Source organism: Acanthaster planci, linkage group LG01 (assembly GCF_054643075.1).
Source record: "Acanthaster planci isolate LZ-2023a linkage group LG01, COTS_SCS, whole genome shotgun sequence".
Classification (NCBI taxonomy): Eukaryota; Metazoa; Echinodermata; class Asteroidea; order Valvatida; family Acanthasteridae; genus Acanthaster; species Acanthaster planci.
Genome location: NC_141777.1, coordinates 2,325,463 through 2,343,342, shown reverse-complemented (window position 1 = coordinate 2,343,342; position 17,880 = coordinate 2,325,463). Strand labels below are relative to the sequence as shown.

Genomic DNA, 17,880 nt, shown 5'->3' with positions numbered 1-17,880 from the left:
GGCTCAGCTGTAACTCGAGCGAGGTCAGGTCCTGACAGGCATTCGAGCCGCGGTCAAATTCGGGTCATGCTGAGATTGTTTCAATATGGGTTTTTAAGGTCACCTGGGGACAGCACGGAAGCCCAAAGCCCGACCAGAGCTAGCTCAATGCACCGCCGTAAAAATTACACCGCTGTCCCCAGCGATTGGGTCATTCCATGCGTCGGGGTCTCTCGCACAGCAAAATACCACAAAATTCTGGAAACTGAAGTATTTCAACCCTTACACTTCATAAAAAACGTGTACTGTACATATCGTTTACTGGATGCGCGGGGTGGTCTTAATCAATGGCATCTGTATTAGACTCATTTCTTACATTACCCTCGCCAGTTCACCTTGAAGTTTTTGATGCTGACATATTTCAGCACAGTTTTTAGCAATGAAATACAGGCCAAATGTTGAGTTTACTTGTCCGTTTACGAGTGCTTGGCAAGATGGGACAACCTAAAAGTTGAATAAAAAATGACAGAATTTTTGACCCCCACTGCAAGTGTAACATTTTCGCCTGCACGCAAATGATTAAGTGGTTGTATTAATTGGAACATTGAAATCATAGCGGGCAGCACTCTCTCGTGGGAGCATCGACTGATTTGGTCGGCTCTCCCGTTTCGTGCCTATTATAGATCGGAGGGAAACCTAGTCGGCCTTTGGGAGGCAACCCTTACGCCGTGATTTGTGTGGTTAGAAATCGGATGAAGGGGGGGCGTCATTCAGAGGAGAAATGGCCAAGCAGAACCGGAGAACTCTCCTTTGCCAAAACATTGCGATATAGAGAAGGTTTTCAACTCAGAATTTCCACCGTCTGGGTCAGATTGCCCCCCCTTATTGTTCTTTCCGTGGCCTTATGACGAAGTGTTACAGACAAAGCACTATTAAATCATTTGCAGGAGACACTTTGACTGTTTACGTATTGTTTGGTAGAGTGAAGAAGCTGGCACAGGGACGGTGGCATTCTTCACTGATGTGGCGCAAGCTGAGATTCTCAAAGTGAAATATTCATATTCACGGGAGGCTCTAGTTGGTTTGAGTTGTCTCAAACAGAAATAATAGTTTTGATATTTTTACTTTTTGCTGAAGCGAAACTTATTTCAATTTTCATACACCATCAGCACTCTCTCTTTCAACACGGTCGTTTGGAAAATCAAAATCTAGGCATACCCAAACGATTACCGAGTATTTTTTTTCTCTTGACAGGCTGGTACAATCGTTTCCCTATCATTACTTTCCAATTCTGTTCGGGGTTCGTCCTTGGGTCAAGTTCATCATCTCGGCAAAAAAAGAGAGACGGACAGGGGGGGGGCTTTTTTTTTAATAGTACTCGGCGCGGTGTGCATGAGTCACTGTTGTGCCGAAGTCCCTCGGCTTGGTCTGATTTATACATTTCCACCTGCCAGGAGGTAGCGTCTCACACCTTCAGGAATAATGACGACAACGGGCCTCAGCTGAAAGATGGTAGCCACGGCACTCGCAGATTCGCTCGCTCCTTTTTTTTTTTTTTTCAATTTTATTTTACCCGACCTCGTTTTTACAAGCTGAGTTGGCCAAGTTGTGTGTTTGACATTTTGAAAGAAATGCCACCAGAAAACGCTGAGTCCCAAACAAAGACGAAGTGTTGTTTTCATGGCATTAAGAACGGGATGGGGTGACTGTCGTGGTAGATTAAAAAAGTGAGTTCTCCTTGTCGGCTTGCGTAACGACTGTACTGTTACTGACTTGTCTTTACCACATAAATTGATCTCATTGCAAAGAGAAGGCTGAATTCTTATGGTAGAGGAGAGTTTCAGCAAATTGAATATTTACGTCTATCCGAAAGAAACCCAGAAAGCTGAATGGCTGAGTGGTAACGCGACTCTGCATTCGTGGCTTTGAGTTTTGTTCACTGGAAGCAAATGAAGTCTTATGAGGTCTTGGGAGAAAAACGGAGCATGCAGTGTTCATAAATCTACGTCGGTTTGCGATGAAACCACAGGTGAAAAAATTTATTAGTCCATACGGCGCATTGGTTTGAGTGTGTATAGGAATGAGATTTGTTAAAATGATTTGTCTTTCCATTGAGTTCATCAGTATTCTGTCTCGGCCCTCGGTTTTATTATTATTTAGTATTATCTTTGTTTTATTTTTGGTTTCATTTAGTAAAAACTCAACAGTTGCAAAGTGTCCAGTGAACAGTTTTTTTTCACGATTTCCAATTCAGTAGGAGTCGGTTTCAGATTAAAATTGAAAGTGAAGACAATGCGAGAAATATACGAAAACATTTAAACATATTAATTCATCCAGTTGTGTTATGGATAACCATGATTAGTAATGCTCTGTACATATTTTACTTATCCATCGATTTTGTTTTGTATTCACGTGTATCTAGGAGTGTGTCCTGCGTCTCGGGGGGAGGAGTATTGTGGTTGAAGGTAACTGTATACGAGCTAGGGGTGAGAATGTTAAAAGAGAGGGCAGCCAAATATATACAACCCACACATATGAATTTTCTGAAAGCAAAACATCTCGAGCGCAGGGTGAGGGTAGGTGTTGTTGCTTTTTGGCGATGAGGAATAAATCCATGTCAACATTTGGCCGCAATATCCGATCCCAACCCTCCATGTTTGGTTGGCCATCCGCGGACCATAATTCATCACTTCCACCGTCTTCTATCTGTCGATGTGCGGACACAATTTCATTTTATGCGCTGCGCCAGAAATTTCATATGCAGGTAGCATTGGATCGGGTTTCAAGCGAGCTTCCATCTCGCCAGATTCATCGCGGGAAAATAATACGAAAAAAAGGTGCTGGAGAGATGGAAAAAAAATAAAGAAGAAAAAAAAAGGCGGTTGTAAATCCCGGTCTGGAAAATTTGTTCCCTTTTTTATCACCCGGGTTTCCTCACTGATATTGCAATAAACCGAGGTAGGTTTGTTGACGGTAATGTTGGATCTCTCCCGGTGTAGCGGAGACGGTTAAAAAAAATCCATAAAGGAACAGGCAGAGCTGGAACCCAGCGATATAGCCTAATGTGAATAGCCGACGGCGATCTCTGGTGTAGAATTGCGCACAGCTAAGGGACCGGAGAGCGGACAAAGACGACGGCCTAAGGGCTAGTCCTTATTGGAGCTGAAATAGAAAAGGCCCCTACCGTTTGACAGACACTCAGCGGACAGCTAGACAGGGAAACCGGGCCGTAGCCCTTACCTCCAGAACACCACCGAAAAAAAACAACAACACAAGACTTCCAAGAGGAACGGAGTGAAGAAAAAAATCGTCTGCCGTCTGTGGACTTATTATCCGGTCATGGGATCGCACGTCCATCAAGTTGAACATTGTGCCTGCCCGGTGTCGGTTATTCTCTGCCTTGACAGAAAGTAAACTTTGCCCACTGGCCCAAATGAGCCTGCCCCGGCTGCAACCATTCAGCCGATCCACTCCCCTCGCTTAGGAAAAACGAGCTTAGGTTAAGCGATCCTTTCACTCCACCCAAAGAATCCAACATAACAAAACAAACTGTAAATTTTACACGACAGAAGAGAAAAAAACACGCTGTTCCCGCAAGAAGTGGTACCTCATTAACCATTGGTTGACCTGCGTCTGGCCACTGTATGCAGCCAACTTTCACAGCCATAAGCATATCAGATGATTATATATGGAAAGCACTGAATGATATGAATCACAATTTACAGACACTGTGTCCATCACTTAAATTCTGTCCGCGTATGACGGTTTCACCACTGCCGTTCCACTCCATCCCTTCGTTCAACTTCTTTACCAGTTAAATAATTACCAATTTGTGTCACTGAATTGATAATTGAAGAGAATTCCCCCACTTTTTTCAGTGATAAGACCAAGTTGTTTTGTAAAACTCGAGTCAAATCATAAGTTAGTTTTTCTTAAGCCGTTTTTTTTTCAAGCCTATCTGACGTCATGGTACGCGCATATCTTTTTTGTGGCGTACTTTATCGACAATGTGACCTGGCATGTCTGCCTATTTTTTTTCCTATCATCATAATTATGCTGATACTTTGAATGACAAAACATTATATTAATATTAATATGGAAGCTAAGAGGTTTGTCTTAGCACAAGAAAGTCGGAGGTACCTTCTTTTCTCTGGTATTTATCCCAACAAATTTTGGGAATTTCGACAAGTCCTAGATATTCAAGTCCGAGCCGGAGTTGTTTTCCCATAAGTCTCAAACCAAACTGCATCTCGAGTCTGACGGGAATCCGAGTCGATACTTCAAGCCATCGACAGTGATTTCCACCCCTCCCCCTTAACTGTGCCCTCAGTCACTCCCACTCGCCTCCTTCTCTGTAGCAGACCTTACACGTGAAGCACAGGGGATAACATAATTTTGAAATAAAGATATCAAAACATCTAATGGCTTTGTCCACTGTGTCATCGTTGAACCGGGAAGTGAGAGTTATTGTCACGGTGACATCAAACCGAAATTTCGGGATAGTTTCGAAATGTCTGTAAATGGACAAAATAGTCAAGGGGGGGTGTTGCAACAGCAGTCCCAGATAAACTCCTGCTCTTTTACCTGTGCTCAGACGAATCGTGACCTTTTTACATGGGTGAGTTACGTGTCTACGCTTACATATACACGTACCTGCACAAGCATCGCGAACATGCATGTACATAATAGCTTTCAAAGTAACGATGCCAAGGATTATTTGTTTTTTTAGATCCAGTGTGACTGACTGCGTAGAGATGCCAGAATTCCTGAGTTTCTTTTCAAGTTCTTTTTACTTAAGGGAAAGACTCCCATTCTTGCATCACCATCGTTCCCGTCATCAACCTCCTTTCCACGCTAGCCACCATTACGTCCGTCATTGTCATTTCGGTCATCGCCCGGGCGCTTCATCATTGTCACCTTCATAGTGATAACAATAACTCCTGGCTGCTCAGTTTGTGCTACAACGTAGTCCACGTTTTATTTGCATGTGAATGACTATCTTGCTAAATAAATTTGCCTTCTGAAAATGTTGTTGTTCTTACGCAAGAATGAATCAGCCAGACCAGGACACTTTGTTTTTATAAACTGTCCTTTAGTATCAACAAATTATTAAAATATCCAGGTATCTCGATCCATAGGCTGCCTGCAAAGTTGCTCGTCCTCAAGTGTTGTATAACGTAAACAGGTAATATTTGTTTTCGTTGAGGATATGAGATAAAGTGCCTTTGCATGTGCGGGCATACAATTCGGAAAGACAGTGTACATGTAACAAACGTTTCGCCTTTCTTTGGTTTTTTTTTCAATGGTTGGGAATTCGCGATGCTGGCAGCGATAAACTGGTAGTGATATGGTGACAATGGTTGTGAACCATAGTGATGGAGACACTGATGATTAAACTGATGGCGATGACTACGATGATCATGGGAGTTACTGTGGTGGAGATTTGTACGGCGGTGAAATGGATGTACTTGGTAAATGATCACTGTGATTTCAGTCTTGGTGGTTATTATGGTAATGATTGTGATGATGCTGATTGGAATGATGGCCGCCATTATGTTGAACTTGATTCCATTACAAACACCAATTCAACCAAAAGTCAAATCACAGGTCATATCAGGAGGTCCGGTCACAAACAACCGGAGATGTATAATGAGAAAGGAACGTCCTCACCACGATCCAATTTCAGTCCTACATGGGACCGAATGACTTAAGATGGACCCGTCACGGTCTCGACAACGATAGTTCCAGCAAAAATGATGACAGATAATGATGGGTGACATAATGACTACATGAGTGTTCAGTCTCGATGGTGATGATGGTAGTGCCGATCGTGTATGCATGGTGTGTAGTGAGGATGGGGAGTTTCATAATGATAACCTATTAAAATAGCAACAGTGGGACCGAAGACGACGATTTGAAGTTCGTGAAGTCTGATAGATAAGGGAGGTCAAAGTGTAGTTGTTGAAGATACTGGAGATGAGGTGCAAATGATCGTTGATCACAGCGACGAGGATGATATTAGGACTACCAGCACCAAATCAGTCGCCTGTCATTTCAAAAAAAAGTAAGACTCATCCTTACGAAGTTGCGTGCGGTCACATTTTCCTGTCACATTGCAGACAACCTTTGGTAAGAAGGAACAAGACAACGCAGCCCTCAGTTTCTATATTCCAGATACAATCAGATATGAAAAGCACTTATTGACAATTTCTCTCGCAAGTGTTCAAGCACATGTACACTCAACTGTGAGAGGTACCCCTTGGGAATTTTCAACTACCCATTTCATGAATTGATAGCGTTGGCATACACTACAGGTTTTCGACAAGACGACCGCGCATGTAAACATGCCTGACGCGACTTGGCAGCGCGCATGTTGCCGAGTGGTACATGAAACCGAAAGAGGGCGGTATGATACCACAAACGGAGGATCCTGACGCCCCCGCTGCAGAGGTGCAACACTGCACAGAGGGTAAATTTCAAGAGGAAAATCAACAGCGAGACGTACGCACAAGATATGGGGATTCTTCATTGATCCAATAGTGATGAATTTACACAAATTAGTGTATGTGAATATGTGTACAATCAAAGACTAATTGGAATCGTTTAAACAGCAAATATGGATATGAATATAATGTAAGATTACAAGGAACAAAGCAGTCAGTGGTATGTCGAACGACCGATCGATCAAGTAATCAATCATTCATTCAGTCGATCAAATAAACAAGTAAGCGACACTGAAACCTTATCTCCCCCATTGAAAACTATTGACTGATATCTGCTATCGGTTTCGATAACTGTCTTGGCGATTAATTCGCGATCTTTCTACATGACTATAGAATCGAATTAGAAATAGAAATCCGGAGACATAGGTACATCAGCCTCTCGTGTTTGTTTGTTTGTGTTCTTCAGGTTCTAATCCCCTTCGAATGGCGGAAAGAGGGCGAGCAATGGTACTGCTATATCGTTAGATGCTTCATAGTTAGCCCCCAATTGCAACTATGTAGAAACACGTTTTGACAAGCCTTCTAGCTCCCTTGAAACTTTGCTTCTTGATTCGCCTTTATGGATGACAACCAAGCTGTTTTTTTAGCAAAAAGGCAATAAGTGATGTTTACACCTTAGGAGGGTCAAAATGCAGAATTGTTCCATAATCCGTAACCGTTTAGTATGCATGTCATGAACTTGCAAAGTATTAATGTCGTCAATGAAATTAACACCTGAGTGCAGTTGCCAGAAGCGGTGTTTAAGCGATCTTTCTACGTAACTGATTCGGCAAGCTGGTTTGCAAGTGGTCCATGGGTACCCGGCACTATTTCAGTTGATGTCGTTCATGTACGTATCCGTGCAAACTAAAATATAAGAATTAGAACCTTTCATTTTTGCATCGTTTTCAAAATTATGTATTTTTTAAATCTTGACGTGTTAACTTTCACTGACTTATTTGTAGTATCAGTGAGATTGTTTTCCTAAATGTTAGCACTGCCTTTTACTGACCAGATTTTGAATCAGACCGCAATCGATCCCCCCGAACGATCGATTATTTGTATCGTACGTATCCACGTAAAATAAAATGTAGAATAACAGTCTCTCAGTCTCTCATTTTAATATGAAAATCTGGTGAGCATCTTGGGTGCGATGATCTGTTATTGATGATTATCAGGCTATAAGTTGCTGTTGATAAGTTTCCAAATTGTGTTGCTAAATATAAATATGATCATAATGCGCTTCCACGAGTTTTCCCAACTTTGTTCTAAGTGCAGAACAGTGGTGTGATAGCTGAACAGTGTAATATCTTTTATGTTTGTTATCCAAGTTCATCCACAACTTTCATATCAATTTTTATCCTTCAGATTGGATTAGTCATTGATAATTATACAGAGTACGTTTCAATAGACGAAAGTACAGGAATGATGCTCTTTATGGTTAACATTCTGACTTACAGTTACAAGTTTCATGCTCGGGATTTTAAATCATTTTTAAATTCTTTTCAGGAGGCATTCGTCGGTGCTGCCCCCTATAGTGTATACGTCAAACAAGTTCACTACGTGGGTTAACACACATGCTGACCTACTGAACACGTGAATTATGAAAAGTCAATTGTCCTGACAGTAACATGAATACTATGGAACGCTCCCTTTTTCTGGGTCACAAAATGCCAAACTTTAAGATCGATAGGTGGCATCGTAAAAAAAGAGCGATATATATCATAACGCCGTTGTCTAAAGGGGGTTGGACAGAGAGGTAGGATGGGATCCCCTCCTGTCCCGATCGGCGAACGCCTAGCGGAACTTGGTCATGCCTGCGCTGCCCATGAGAACACAGAGGAGGGGTATCCGTTCTAACAGGGGCCGGTGGGTCGATGTCGAGACGCCGGCGCGGCCCCGCGCGGCTATGCTTCACGTTCAGCGGGGCCGCGCGGGATCAGTTCGTCCATTTCACCTTCGTCACTCGTGTCCCTGGGTACGCGGCGGTGCCAGGATTTTGAGGCATTTGGAGGAGAATGATATAGAATCCACCCCCAAAAAGTTACATTTGGAACTGACCCCGAACCGCAAGTTTTCTCCGGCCGTCGGGGGATTTCTGCAAATATGGTTATCCGTCAACCCAAATCTGACGGTCGGTATCGCGTTGGACAGCTCTTCGGCTTGATTTATTTCTCTGTCTAGTTTGCCCGGTTCACTTGAAACCGGCGCTCCTCCGGGGCCTTGCAATCGGGGTTAAAGAGCAGAGTCGCCCGACGGACGGTGCCTGGGCAACGGTTGCCACCAAGGAAAATAGAGTTACATTCGCAATGATCAAGATGAATGCGTGGTCTTAACTTCGCTGTCTTTGATTACAATGCCAACCACATCTGCAGGGAGAAAAAAATCTCTCCTTTCTTGCACACCTATGCACGCCCCTTGAGTTCCAACAGCTCCCCCGGGATGGATTATAAATGACTTATTTGTGTTTCGGAACTTTGGGGCGATTATGTTCTTGTTATCCATCGTGATTATAATAGGCAAGGAAATATTTCTTCGGCGGTGTCACTAAAAATTACGATTGTCCATCTTGACACCGGAGCCAAAGTATAATGAATGTCATCTATCACGCCAGCCATTACATTTTGCATTGACAGAAAAACGACTGATGTCCCGCTGATGAAATTTCACTGGATGGTTTTCCACGCGAGAGCATGTAACGGCACCGGCTGAATGCCTCTAGAAAAGGATAATTCTTGCAGCCGAGAAGCTCGTCCCATCACACTCATCAAGTGCATCGAGTCTCACACCAACGAACCGGCTACTGGCGAATGAACTCCAGCCACAATATTGAGGGCGCTATTATAACCAGCTTGGCTGTCACTCGGGTTCTCCTGCGTTGAGATGGTTCTGATGCGGAAGAGGAAAAACCAAGCACGCTTTCAAACAGCTCTCTCTTTTCACATTCAGTTCTTGCCATTTGTCATCGAAGATGTGAACCTACCTGAGGACAGGATTTCAGTTCAGAGTAACCTCACAATTCTACTGTTCCTTCGATATGAATACAGCCTACACGAACCAGGCTCACACCACGATAAAATATAAACTGCTCATCTTGACAAAATTTAGGGTGCCGTCTTTTTTTCACATTTACTCTATCCCTCAGCACTCAATGCAGCTTATAACCTACTCACTCACATTTTCTTGTTATTACTGGTCAGGAAACACATTTCAAATTCATTTCCAGCCGAGTAGGCCTGCAAGGTCAAAAAGGCAATCGGCGATTACACTCTGTCAAAATTTTCAAATCTTTCTCTGGAATCTAACTCTAAATGCTTCCGAATTAATGTTCGAGTTGCTGAGTGTTTTTACATTCCAGCGACACAGTTCCGGTTATTTTTGCTGCAGACGTTCGCACAACACACCTGGGATACGGGCTTCGTTTCAAATCCAAACACACGAAATGTCTGCAGGAGAGCAATTGGAAATACAGTCAGGGCCGGGAAGTTGTAATCCCCTCCCCTCCCCCACCTGTCTGTCGACCCACCCGTCAAAACATCTCCGCGCGCCGGGGACGATGGCTTTGACACCCAGTTTCGTTCAGCCTGCTTCAGGTGAACAACAGGCGGCGCAAAAACAGCAGGGTAGTACACTAGCCGTGTCGACCCAACCAAGAGGTCGAGAAAATAGAACCCTGGAATTTTGTCTCGAGCGCTCTCTCCCATATAAGGAGCCGACAAAGAAAGTAGGGCAACTTCTGTGTGTGAGACGAAGCACCTGCAAAACCTACTATAATGGCACGTAGGTGCTGGAACGAAGTGGAGTTGTATCGGTTAGAGTTGTAGGTTGACGAAATAAATACAATCTATTAAGAAACTCTGCCGACGGTGCATTAATTTCCAGGCCTGTTTCCATGTAGACTAATTATTCTGTTTTGTCTTATGACAAAATTCGATTCCCAGAAGAGTGCGATTTTAGAGCGATTGCATTTCTAGGGATGAAGCCTCATCAGTGATACATGTGTCAGTAATAATAGGGTTTCCATGCGTGCAAGTGCACCATCTCAATCCAGACCCTTTCGGTCTAAATTTCAACGTGATTGTGCACCTGTCTTCAGTTACGCGTGTTTTGAAATTGCTCCACAGAATTTAGCTAATCCCCATACCCTCTCCAACTGTAAGACAACGGGGTTTCTAAAAATAGACCGTTACCTGTCTCACTACCATCCAGACACAATCCTGCGGCCCCCTTATCAATAACAGGCCCACGCAAGAGTTTCACGCGCCTGTACATCAACAAGTATCGATCGCAGAAACGGCTAAATGAAGTCATCGGCCAAGCAGCAAGGGGCTTTGTCAGGGGGGAAACCGTCTACCCTCTTCATTTCCGTGGGGCTCAGCCAGTTCCCAACTCAGAAAGGGCAGCGGATAACATAGGGTAACATTACCTCAGGCCGCTTTCCTCGGGATTAGGCGGGAAGGGGTAAACAAATCCACGCGGGGGGAGATGTCGGCGGGAAATGGGGCCTCGATGAGAGGCCTCCGCGGCAAACACATGGGAAATGAATCCAGCCTGGCTGGGATCGAAGAGCACTTAATCTGTGCAAGGTTGTAGGGACATGTGTATTAACATCTTGGATCAGTTGGGGTCTAAACACGAGCTATCAGCGGCCCCCAGGAAACGAGGAACGTATGAGGAGGGCGCTTTGAGGACGCATTTATAGACGATTATTGAAACCACTCGTTGATTGTGATAGACAGCCCACAAAACAACTTCCCGCCCCCTCTCCATGCAGGATATCTTCAAATCGAGAACAATTGGTGGTCGGTTTTTCCACGCTCGTTTTTAAAGAGAGAAGGCTTTGATACAAAGTTCAAGTGATGAGATGAGACCCATGCAAACTTCGCCGCCTAGCTGTCTTTGACCAGGGCGGTCGAGAAACTAGTATTTTATATGCAGAGAACTTCACTGAACTTACAACTTTATCACAAGAGTATAAAGTTTTTGATCCTTTTTCAAGCACCCTTACAGTATAATTGGTGAAACAGCTCAGCTCCAGATATGTAGTGTTACGTCTCTGTCAACCTCTAATTTGCTAAAAAGTAGGGTATTTTGGCGCCGGGTCAATTTATTCGATGAAATTCGTTCAACTATCGGGTTCCCACAAGTACCGCACGTAACAAGGTGTAAAGAAACACCGCACTGGTATGAAGAGAGAACAGACGGTCTGACTGGTGGGGGAAGCTTTCAACGGGTCGGGCAAACGGGTTCCCGGCCCCGGCCGGCCCTGTGCGTCTCTAGCCCGAGTCTCGTGCCGTGATGAAGTGTGGCAGGGTAACGGTGCCGCGGAAATAGGCAGGTGCTAACAGCCGGGTTGCCGGAGCCGGCTCTACGCCATTTAGCAAGTGCGGGTGATTTCAGACGTGCATCACTCTTACTCAGCACAAAAGGGGGGTAAGGGTTTCTGTTTGTAAAAGGAAGCTCCTACTTGACAGTGGTTTCCAAGAAGAAGGGAACTTAATTTCTGGATATAAAAAAATAAGAAAGACTACTAACAGGATGGACTTCTAAAGTTATTCCATTCTATCGAGGCAATAAAGGCCTATCGATTTCCAATTTTTCAAAAAGTTTTCAGTAGCATGCGAAATAACACTTGCATGGGAATTCATGTGATCGGTCGGGGCGATTGTAACACCGAAGTTTAGACAGAACAAAATATTTGGAAACAGTCGATCGATGGGGGGGGGGTATTGCGCATGCGCAATCAAGCCCGGGGTATCGATTCCTGACAAATTATGGACAGATTTTATGGATATTTGTTAAATTCTTATCCTGGGAATCCTAGACGGTATCTTTTGCATTTTTATTGGCCGGTCTCCTGGGTCTGACCTTTAACGCTACGTGGTGATGAAGAAAAAAGTTTCAAGGTGACAAGTGACAACATAAACAGCCCAATCAGAACCGCACATAAATATGAAGCAACCAAAATGCAAGTAGTGACGCTGCGTCACGGGACATCAGATGTTGAAAGCGAGAACAGAGATTCTACACAATGCCGACTGTGTGCTGAATCAACAAGTTTAAGACAAAACATTTACCAGCAAAACCATGTGGAAACTATAAAGGAGAGGCCATGTATGCCAAATCGTCAGTCGCAACAGCCAGTCATAAGTATAATTACGAAAAATACAGAATCTAGCTGATTAACTACTAAACAATATCAAGGAAGGTATATAAGCTTACAAGAGAGGTAAAAACCACTGGACAAAATATCTCTTACAGGGTGCTTCAGTGTAAATCCTAACTTACAGGTGTTTTATGATATTAAATAACTTACAAGTCGTCAGTTAAATGAAACCGTCATAAACAATGCATTTAAAAACCTCGTTTCAAAAAAATTCGAATCTATAATAAACACGTGCGTAGGATATACGCTTTTTGAGAATGTGTAAGACCATTCGCTGGTACAAGAGACCAGTTTTCATGGTACTGCTGTGGCTTACTAGGATAGAATACGTTCCCAAATTGTTCCAATAAACCGTCAAAACAAATAAACAAACAAACTGTGTGACCGTATTGCAAAACAAAGCAGCCAGTCTCCTACAGGATGCCCTCTAAATATCCCGTGATTTAAGAATTTCATTGCTTGAAACAATTAAGGAAACCCTCAAAACACGATATTCATTGTTCTCAGATGATTATTTTCTTTCATGAACATCAGAAACAAATTAACGACTGAGGGTCGTACTCCACTCTGCATGAGCTATGAGCACTCCCATTAACACCAGTTAATCTTTGCGGGAGCCATAGAAAGACACCCGTTACAAAGAAACGAAATACAGAGCCAATACAGAAGACGAAAGAGTGTTGAAACATCTGTGTGATTGGAATGATTGTGTCAAGCCGTACATGAAATGAACAGACGACGAGGAAGGTTAGTCGTGACGTGATTCAGCGCAGTTAAGGATCATTACAGATCCTTTAACCGTGCTGGAACAACTGGAGTAAACCAGGTCATGTGAATCTACCCGGGCCCCGGCTCACTCAGGGGAGCAAATCCAGCTTATTATCGGGGCCCTTCCCGCTTCCACACCCTTGGGTGTAATCCCCAGCTTCATCACTCTATCGGAGGTGGTCAGCTATCAAGACTCATTTCCTCCGATCCGCCCCTTCTTCCGCCGCGTAAGCCAAATGTTTGAATTAATACACTCCTTCTCTCTCTCTCACACACACACACAAGATGGACGAGGTAGGTATTTGAGAGTAAGAACTCCGGCTGAACTTTGGGGGGTCCAGCGAGTATGCCAATGAATCCATCAACTGCGGCCGGGGTAAAGCCCTACGCGACTTTTCAATTGGCTGACTGCTCTTGATGACAGACGGGGCATATTTTTTGGTTATCTCTGACGGACTGACAAAGTTCCCATTTAAAAAAAGGCTACAAAATTATTTCTCCAATTGCGAAATTGGGCCTTTCCTGAAACGGCAGTAGTGGGAACTCCCCGGACAGATGTCAGGTACTATTTACCTCCCAGTCCGATGAGCTCGTGGTGATTTATTCTCGTCAACGAAGAAGGAAAAAAATGGCATATATCTTAAAAATATCAAACAGTGACTCGATGCAAACAAATCCATTGACAGTAATGCTGTTGTACAGAAACAGAGCAAACCAAAGCTTGTCGAGCGTTTAGCCATCAACCGCATGCAGTTTCATCTCTGAAACAAAAAAAAATTGTGATTTTCTCCACAAAGTTCTCCTACGATGGGTTACATCATTACAGTACATTAAAATAACAGCTCATTTACAATAAATAAAGGTTAAAGGGACCCCTGAGGTTCTTGATGTAATAATATAAACAGACCAAAATATCTGTGAGTAGCCACTGCTTGAAGTTTAAAGATAGAATGAAGTGCACTTGTACAAGCTAAAACCGTCCTGGTCAACAAAAAGGATCTGGCCAGTGTTTCAAAACAAAACAATTTCCTTTTTTTGTTCAGAAAAATTGTACACGGAAATTGAGTTATCTTTGTCATTCATAAAAGTTGATTTCAGTAGATGTCATGAAACAAAATGGAGAGTAATATTCCTACATTCACTTTTTTCAAAAACCACTTTAGGGGGTTGCAGTAGACTGTACAATAGCTGAGAAAACTGCAGACAAAAATTGCATGAGGAAAAAGGGGTCCCTCAGAACCCTTATAAATAGAAAGCTACTTTTTGAAACGGCATTCTTTTGCAAGGTTTTCTGAGGCTGTTTTTGTTTTGCGCAGAAGCACCGAAGGGAACAATCTAAAGCGTTTTCCTGTTTACGGAGGTCTGACAACCGACCAAGCAATAAATCTAAGTTTTGAAGCGTATAGTTTTACAAAGAGTGATGGCCTTGCTCCCTCGTCAGCGTTCCAAGTCGGGCCGCGGTTGATCCAAGCGATGATAGATTTACAGAGCGACCATACATACTCGAGAGCAAGGAGAGATTGCGCTGGGATGTGACCAGCATCCCAAATGAGGCACTAGTGTGCCCACTCGTCACGCTGTGCCGCCATGGGGCTGGGATGTGCATACACTCCATCCAGCGCTGATCGCGACTCGGCCCGCCAGTGTTGATGGAGCAGGTCCCGGTATATCACGGCACGAGACACGCCCGCCGTGAATCCCCCGGACTTGGGGTCTCCTGTAACATCAACACCGCGCCGCGCTCGGCCCGCGAAGCAAATACACCGGGCCCACGTCAAAGCTGTCAGCCGGGCCCAGAGACCTGGTTGATGAATCGGTTCTGGTTATTAACTGTTACAAATATCTGGCTGCAATCACCGTGTCGAAGACATTGAAGGTTTCCCTCTAAACCGACCACGCGGCGGGCACCGTCCGATCAGACCAAACAAAATGGTTTTCTCCAGTGTACACACGCTTCGGGAAGAACACGGCAGTAGTTCGGGTGCTAGCTCCGCGGTAAACGGCACCGGATATTTCATTTCAAAATGGTCGGGCAGTCCACACGCAGTTTCCGTTGCATAGTTACTCAATACAGTCAGAGTCAATAGCATCTTGTACCGGTTACAGCCCAGCCCACCCCACTCTTTAGCTCCTTTTTCGGTCTGTCTTCATGGCTGGTATGATCGGGGATGATCCGGTGGGTTTTTTTAGGCTGACTTTGCGAGGCAACGCAGCCGAACCCAACGCCGAATTGACATTTTGTGCGCAGTTTGGGAGTGCTCGTGTACAAACCGCAACGACGCGTGTTGTAACTTGTATACATTTTAAGAGTGATGGATCAGTGCGGATATAGTCCATAGGTTTAACATCATGGGGACACGGAACGAGGGCTTAATTTAATGATCGATGGGCTGATTTGCCGTCTAAACTGATTGCATGCAACACAAACAATGAAGCAAGACAGATCCACATTTAAACAGATATGGAGAACTTGTTTTAGCAGTTCAAAAAAAAAAAGTGGAATAAAATTACCTGTTAAAGCTGAAAATTCTGGTACTCCTATCGCCCCCACACACAAATCACCTGAAATTAGCATCTTATCATCGTCATGATATCAATGTCATGATGCAATATACATGTAAATGCGCGTTTTCGGCGTTGCATGACACTTCTTAACCATAACGAAAGTGAATCCGGCAAGGTTGTACATGATTTCATTTGTCCCTGGGGTGATGACTGACAGAGTTTCATGTTGGTCCTGGAGTGATAGTGTTGATGAACAGATTTTGTGAGTCAACTGAGAAATAATTCTTGTTCACATAAGCGGGAATCACAGAAACATTTTGAGCCGAGACACAGTAAGTGTCGTTCGCACCAAAAACGTCCAACAAACAACTTCTCATGATTTTCATAGGCACGAGACGATAACAGCTTGCCAATTATTATATTACTTATTAGAAATAAGTATGATTTGTGTATTTTTGAGAACTTCAATGATCATTATAAAAGCTTCTCAGAAATCCTTAACCAGAGATGTTTCACAATGCAGCTTGTGCGTAATGCATCAGCGCAAGATGAAGTGCGTAAGAAGTTATTCGGACTCGCGAACGGCGTCTGCTCGGTCTCCTACGCGGACTCGTGCGCGTGCTTTGTTCTCGAATGACCTTGCTGTTTTGAAATACCAAACTTGTTCATTATGAACATATGTTCACAGCTCGCCCCTGATTATGTACGTCTGTCATTTTCAAAATATGATCAAGGTACCATTTAAATGTCAAGATGAACCATTTCGTTTCATCTAAACTCTCGTTGTTGCACCCCGAGCTGGACCAAGAGAGGGCGCAATTTTCCTAGCAACGAAGGCTCTTTTGGTCGGAACTGTACTTCGCTGGTTCATAGACTACGAAATGCACGCGTTACGGCTGCGTCGCTACCAGCAAAATGAACACTCTCGACCAACCTAGCTCTGTTCAACCGATGAAGGAATTCTTCTGCTAGAGGCAGATGAGGAAAAGCATTTTTTCTATACACCTTCAGTTGGCGAGGAAAGGATTATAGCGAGGGGCCGAGACCATGGGTAATGCATGACTCAAGAAAGAGCAACAAACCACGATTTTTCGTAGTCTACTGACAATTAACTGGTTAGGAATGCACGTCTGTGCTCGCTGCATAGCTAACTGTATAATCTTGCTGTAAATCATCGCCTAATTGGTCGAGTTCAGGAAACCAGTTGTTTGTAATTAATCTTAGAATTTACCTTGACAGGATTGTGCCTATAATTCATGTCTTACAGGTGTGAATTCAACACTGGAATAAAACACATGCAGGTAAACATAACATTCCTTTCAAATATACTTTGCATATGAAACCTGCACGCCCACGCCTGTAATCCCCAGGCTTTTGCAAAGCTTCGGAATATATCATTTCTTCCTTAAAAATGTTCACTTGAATCACAGTAGTCCAACTGTCTTCTGGAGTAGTTTTCCACATTAAACACTGAAACAGCGTTTCTTTACGTGAGTATATTGGCCAGAGAGTGAATGAGTCGTGAACCTGCGGTATCTCTGCTGATTGTGCTCCCACAATGTCAGGTTTCTCTGAAATCCAGTGTGAGAGTCTTGCGTAAAGAAAGAGATTCATGGAGATAGATCGGCTGCTTCATTTGGGGTATGTCGTTTAAATCAACCGACTGAAAGAGAAAAAAATAACGTCCACCACAGTTTATAGTATTCGGACAAATGTGACGACGGTCCTGCAGATGTGAAGTCTAAAAACAGAAATGCATTTGTAGATATGTCTGTCAAAGAGAGGTCAGTATCTTGGGGCTGCTCAACCTAATTTGTTGAGTGCAGGGAACGTTGTGGAGAGTGGGTGACAGTCCATAATTGTTCTCAGCCACATTTGCTGGGCTGGCAAAGGTATTACCCGAAAGCTATGTTTCACAGCTCCATGATATTCAGTTCGCAGTAACTTATCAATAAGTCATGATCAGTTAGTCATAGAAGC

At 43.7% G+C, this 17,880-nt stretch overlaps 1 long non-coding RNA gene across 3 annotated transcripts in view; it reads left to right on the top strand.

The window, feature by feature from the left end:
* The first annotated feature begins 16,560 nt into the window (after positions 1-16,560).
* Positions 16,561-17,880, top strand: part of LOC147800239 (uncharacterized) — a 28,261-nt gene continuing 26,941 nt past the window's right edge. For all 3 annotated transcript variants that reach the window (XR_015427359.1, XR_015427360.1, XR_015427358.1), the window contains exons 1-2: positions 16,561-16,951; positions 17,168-17,201. This is a non-coding gene — a long non-coding RNA (uncharacterized LOC147800239). The remainder of the gene's footprint in view (positions 16,952-17,167; positions 17,202-17,880) is intronic.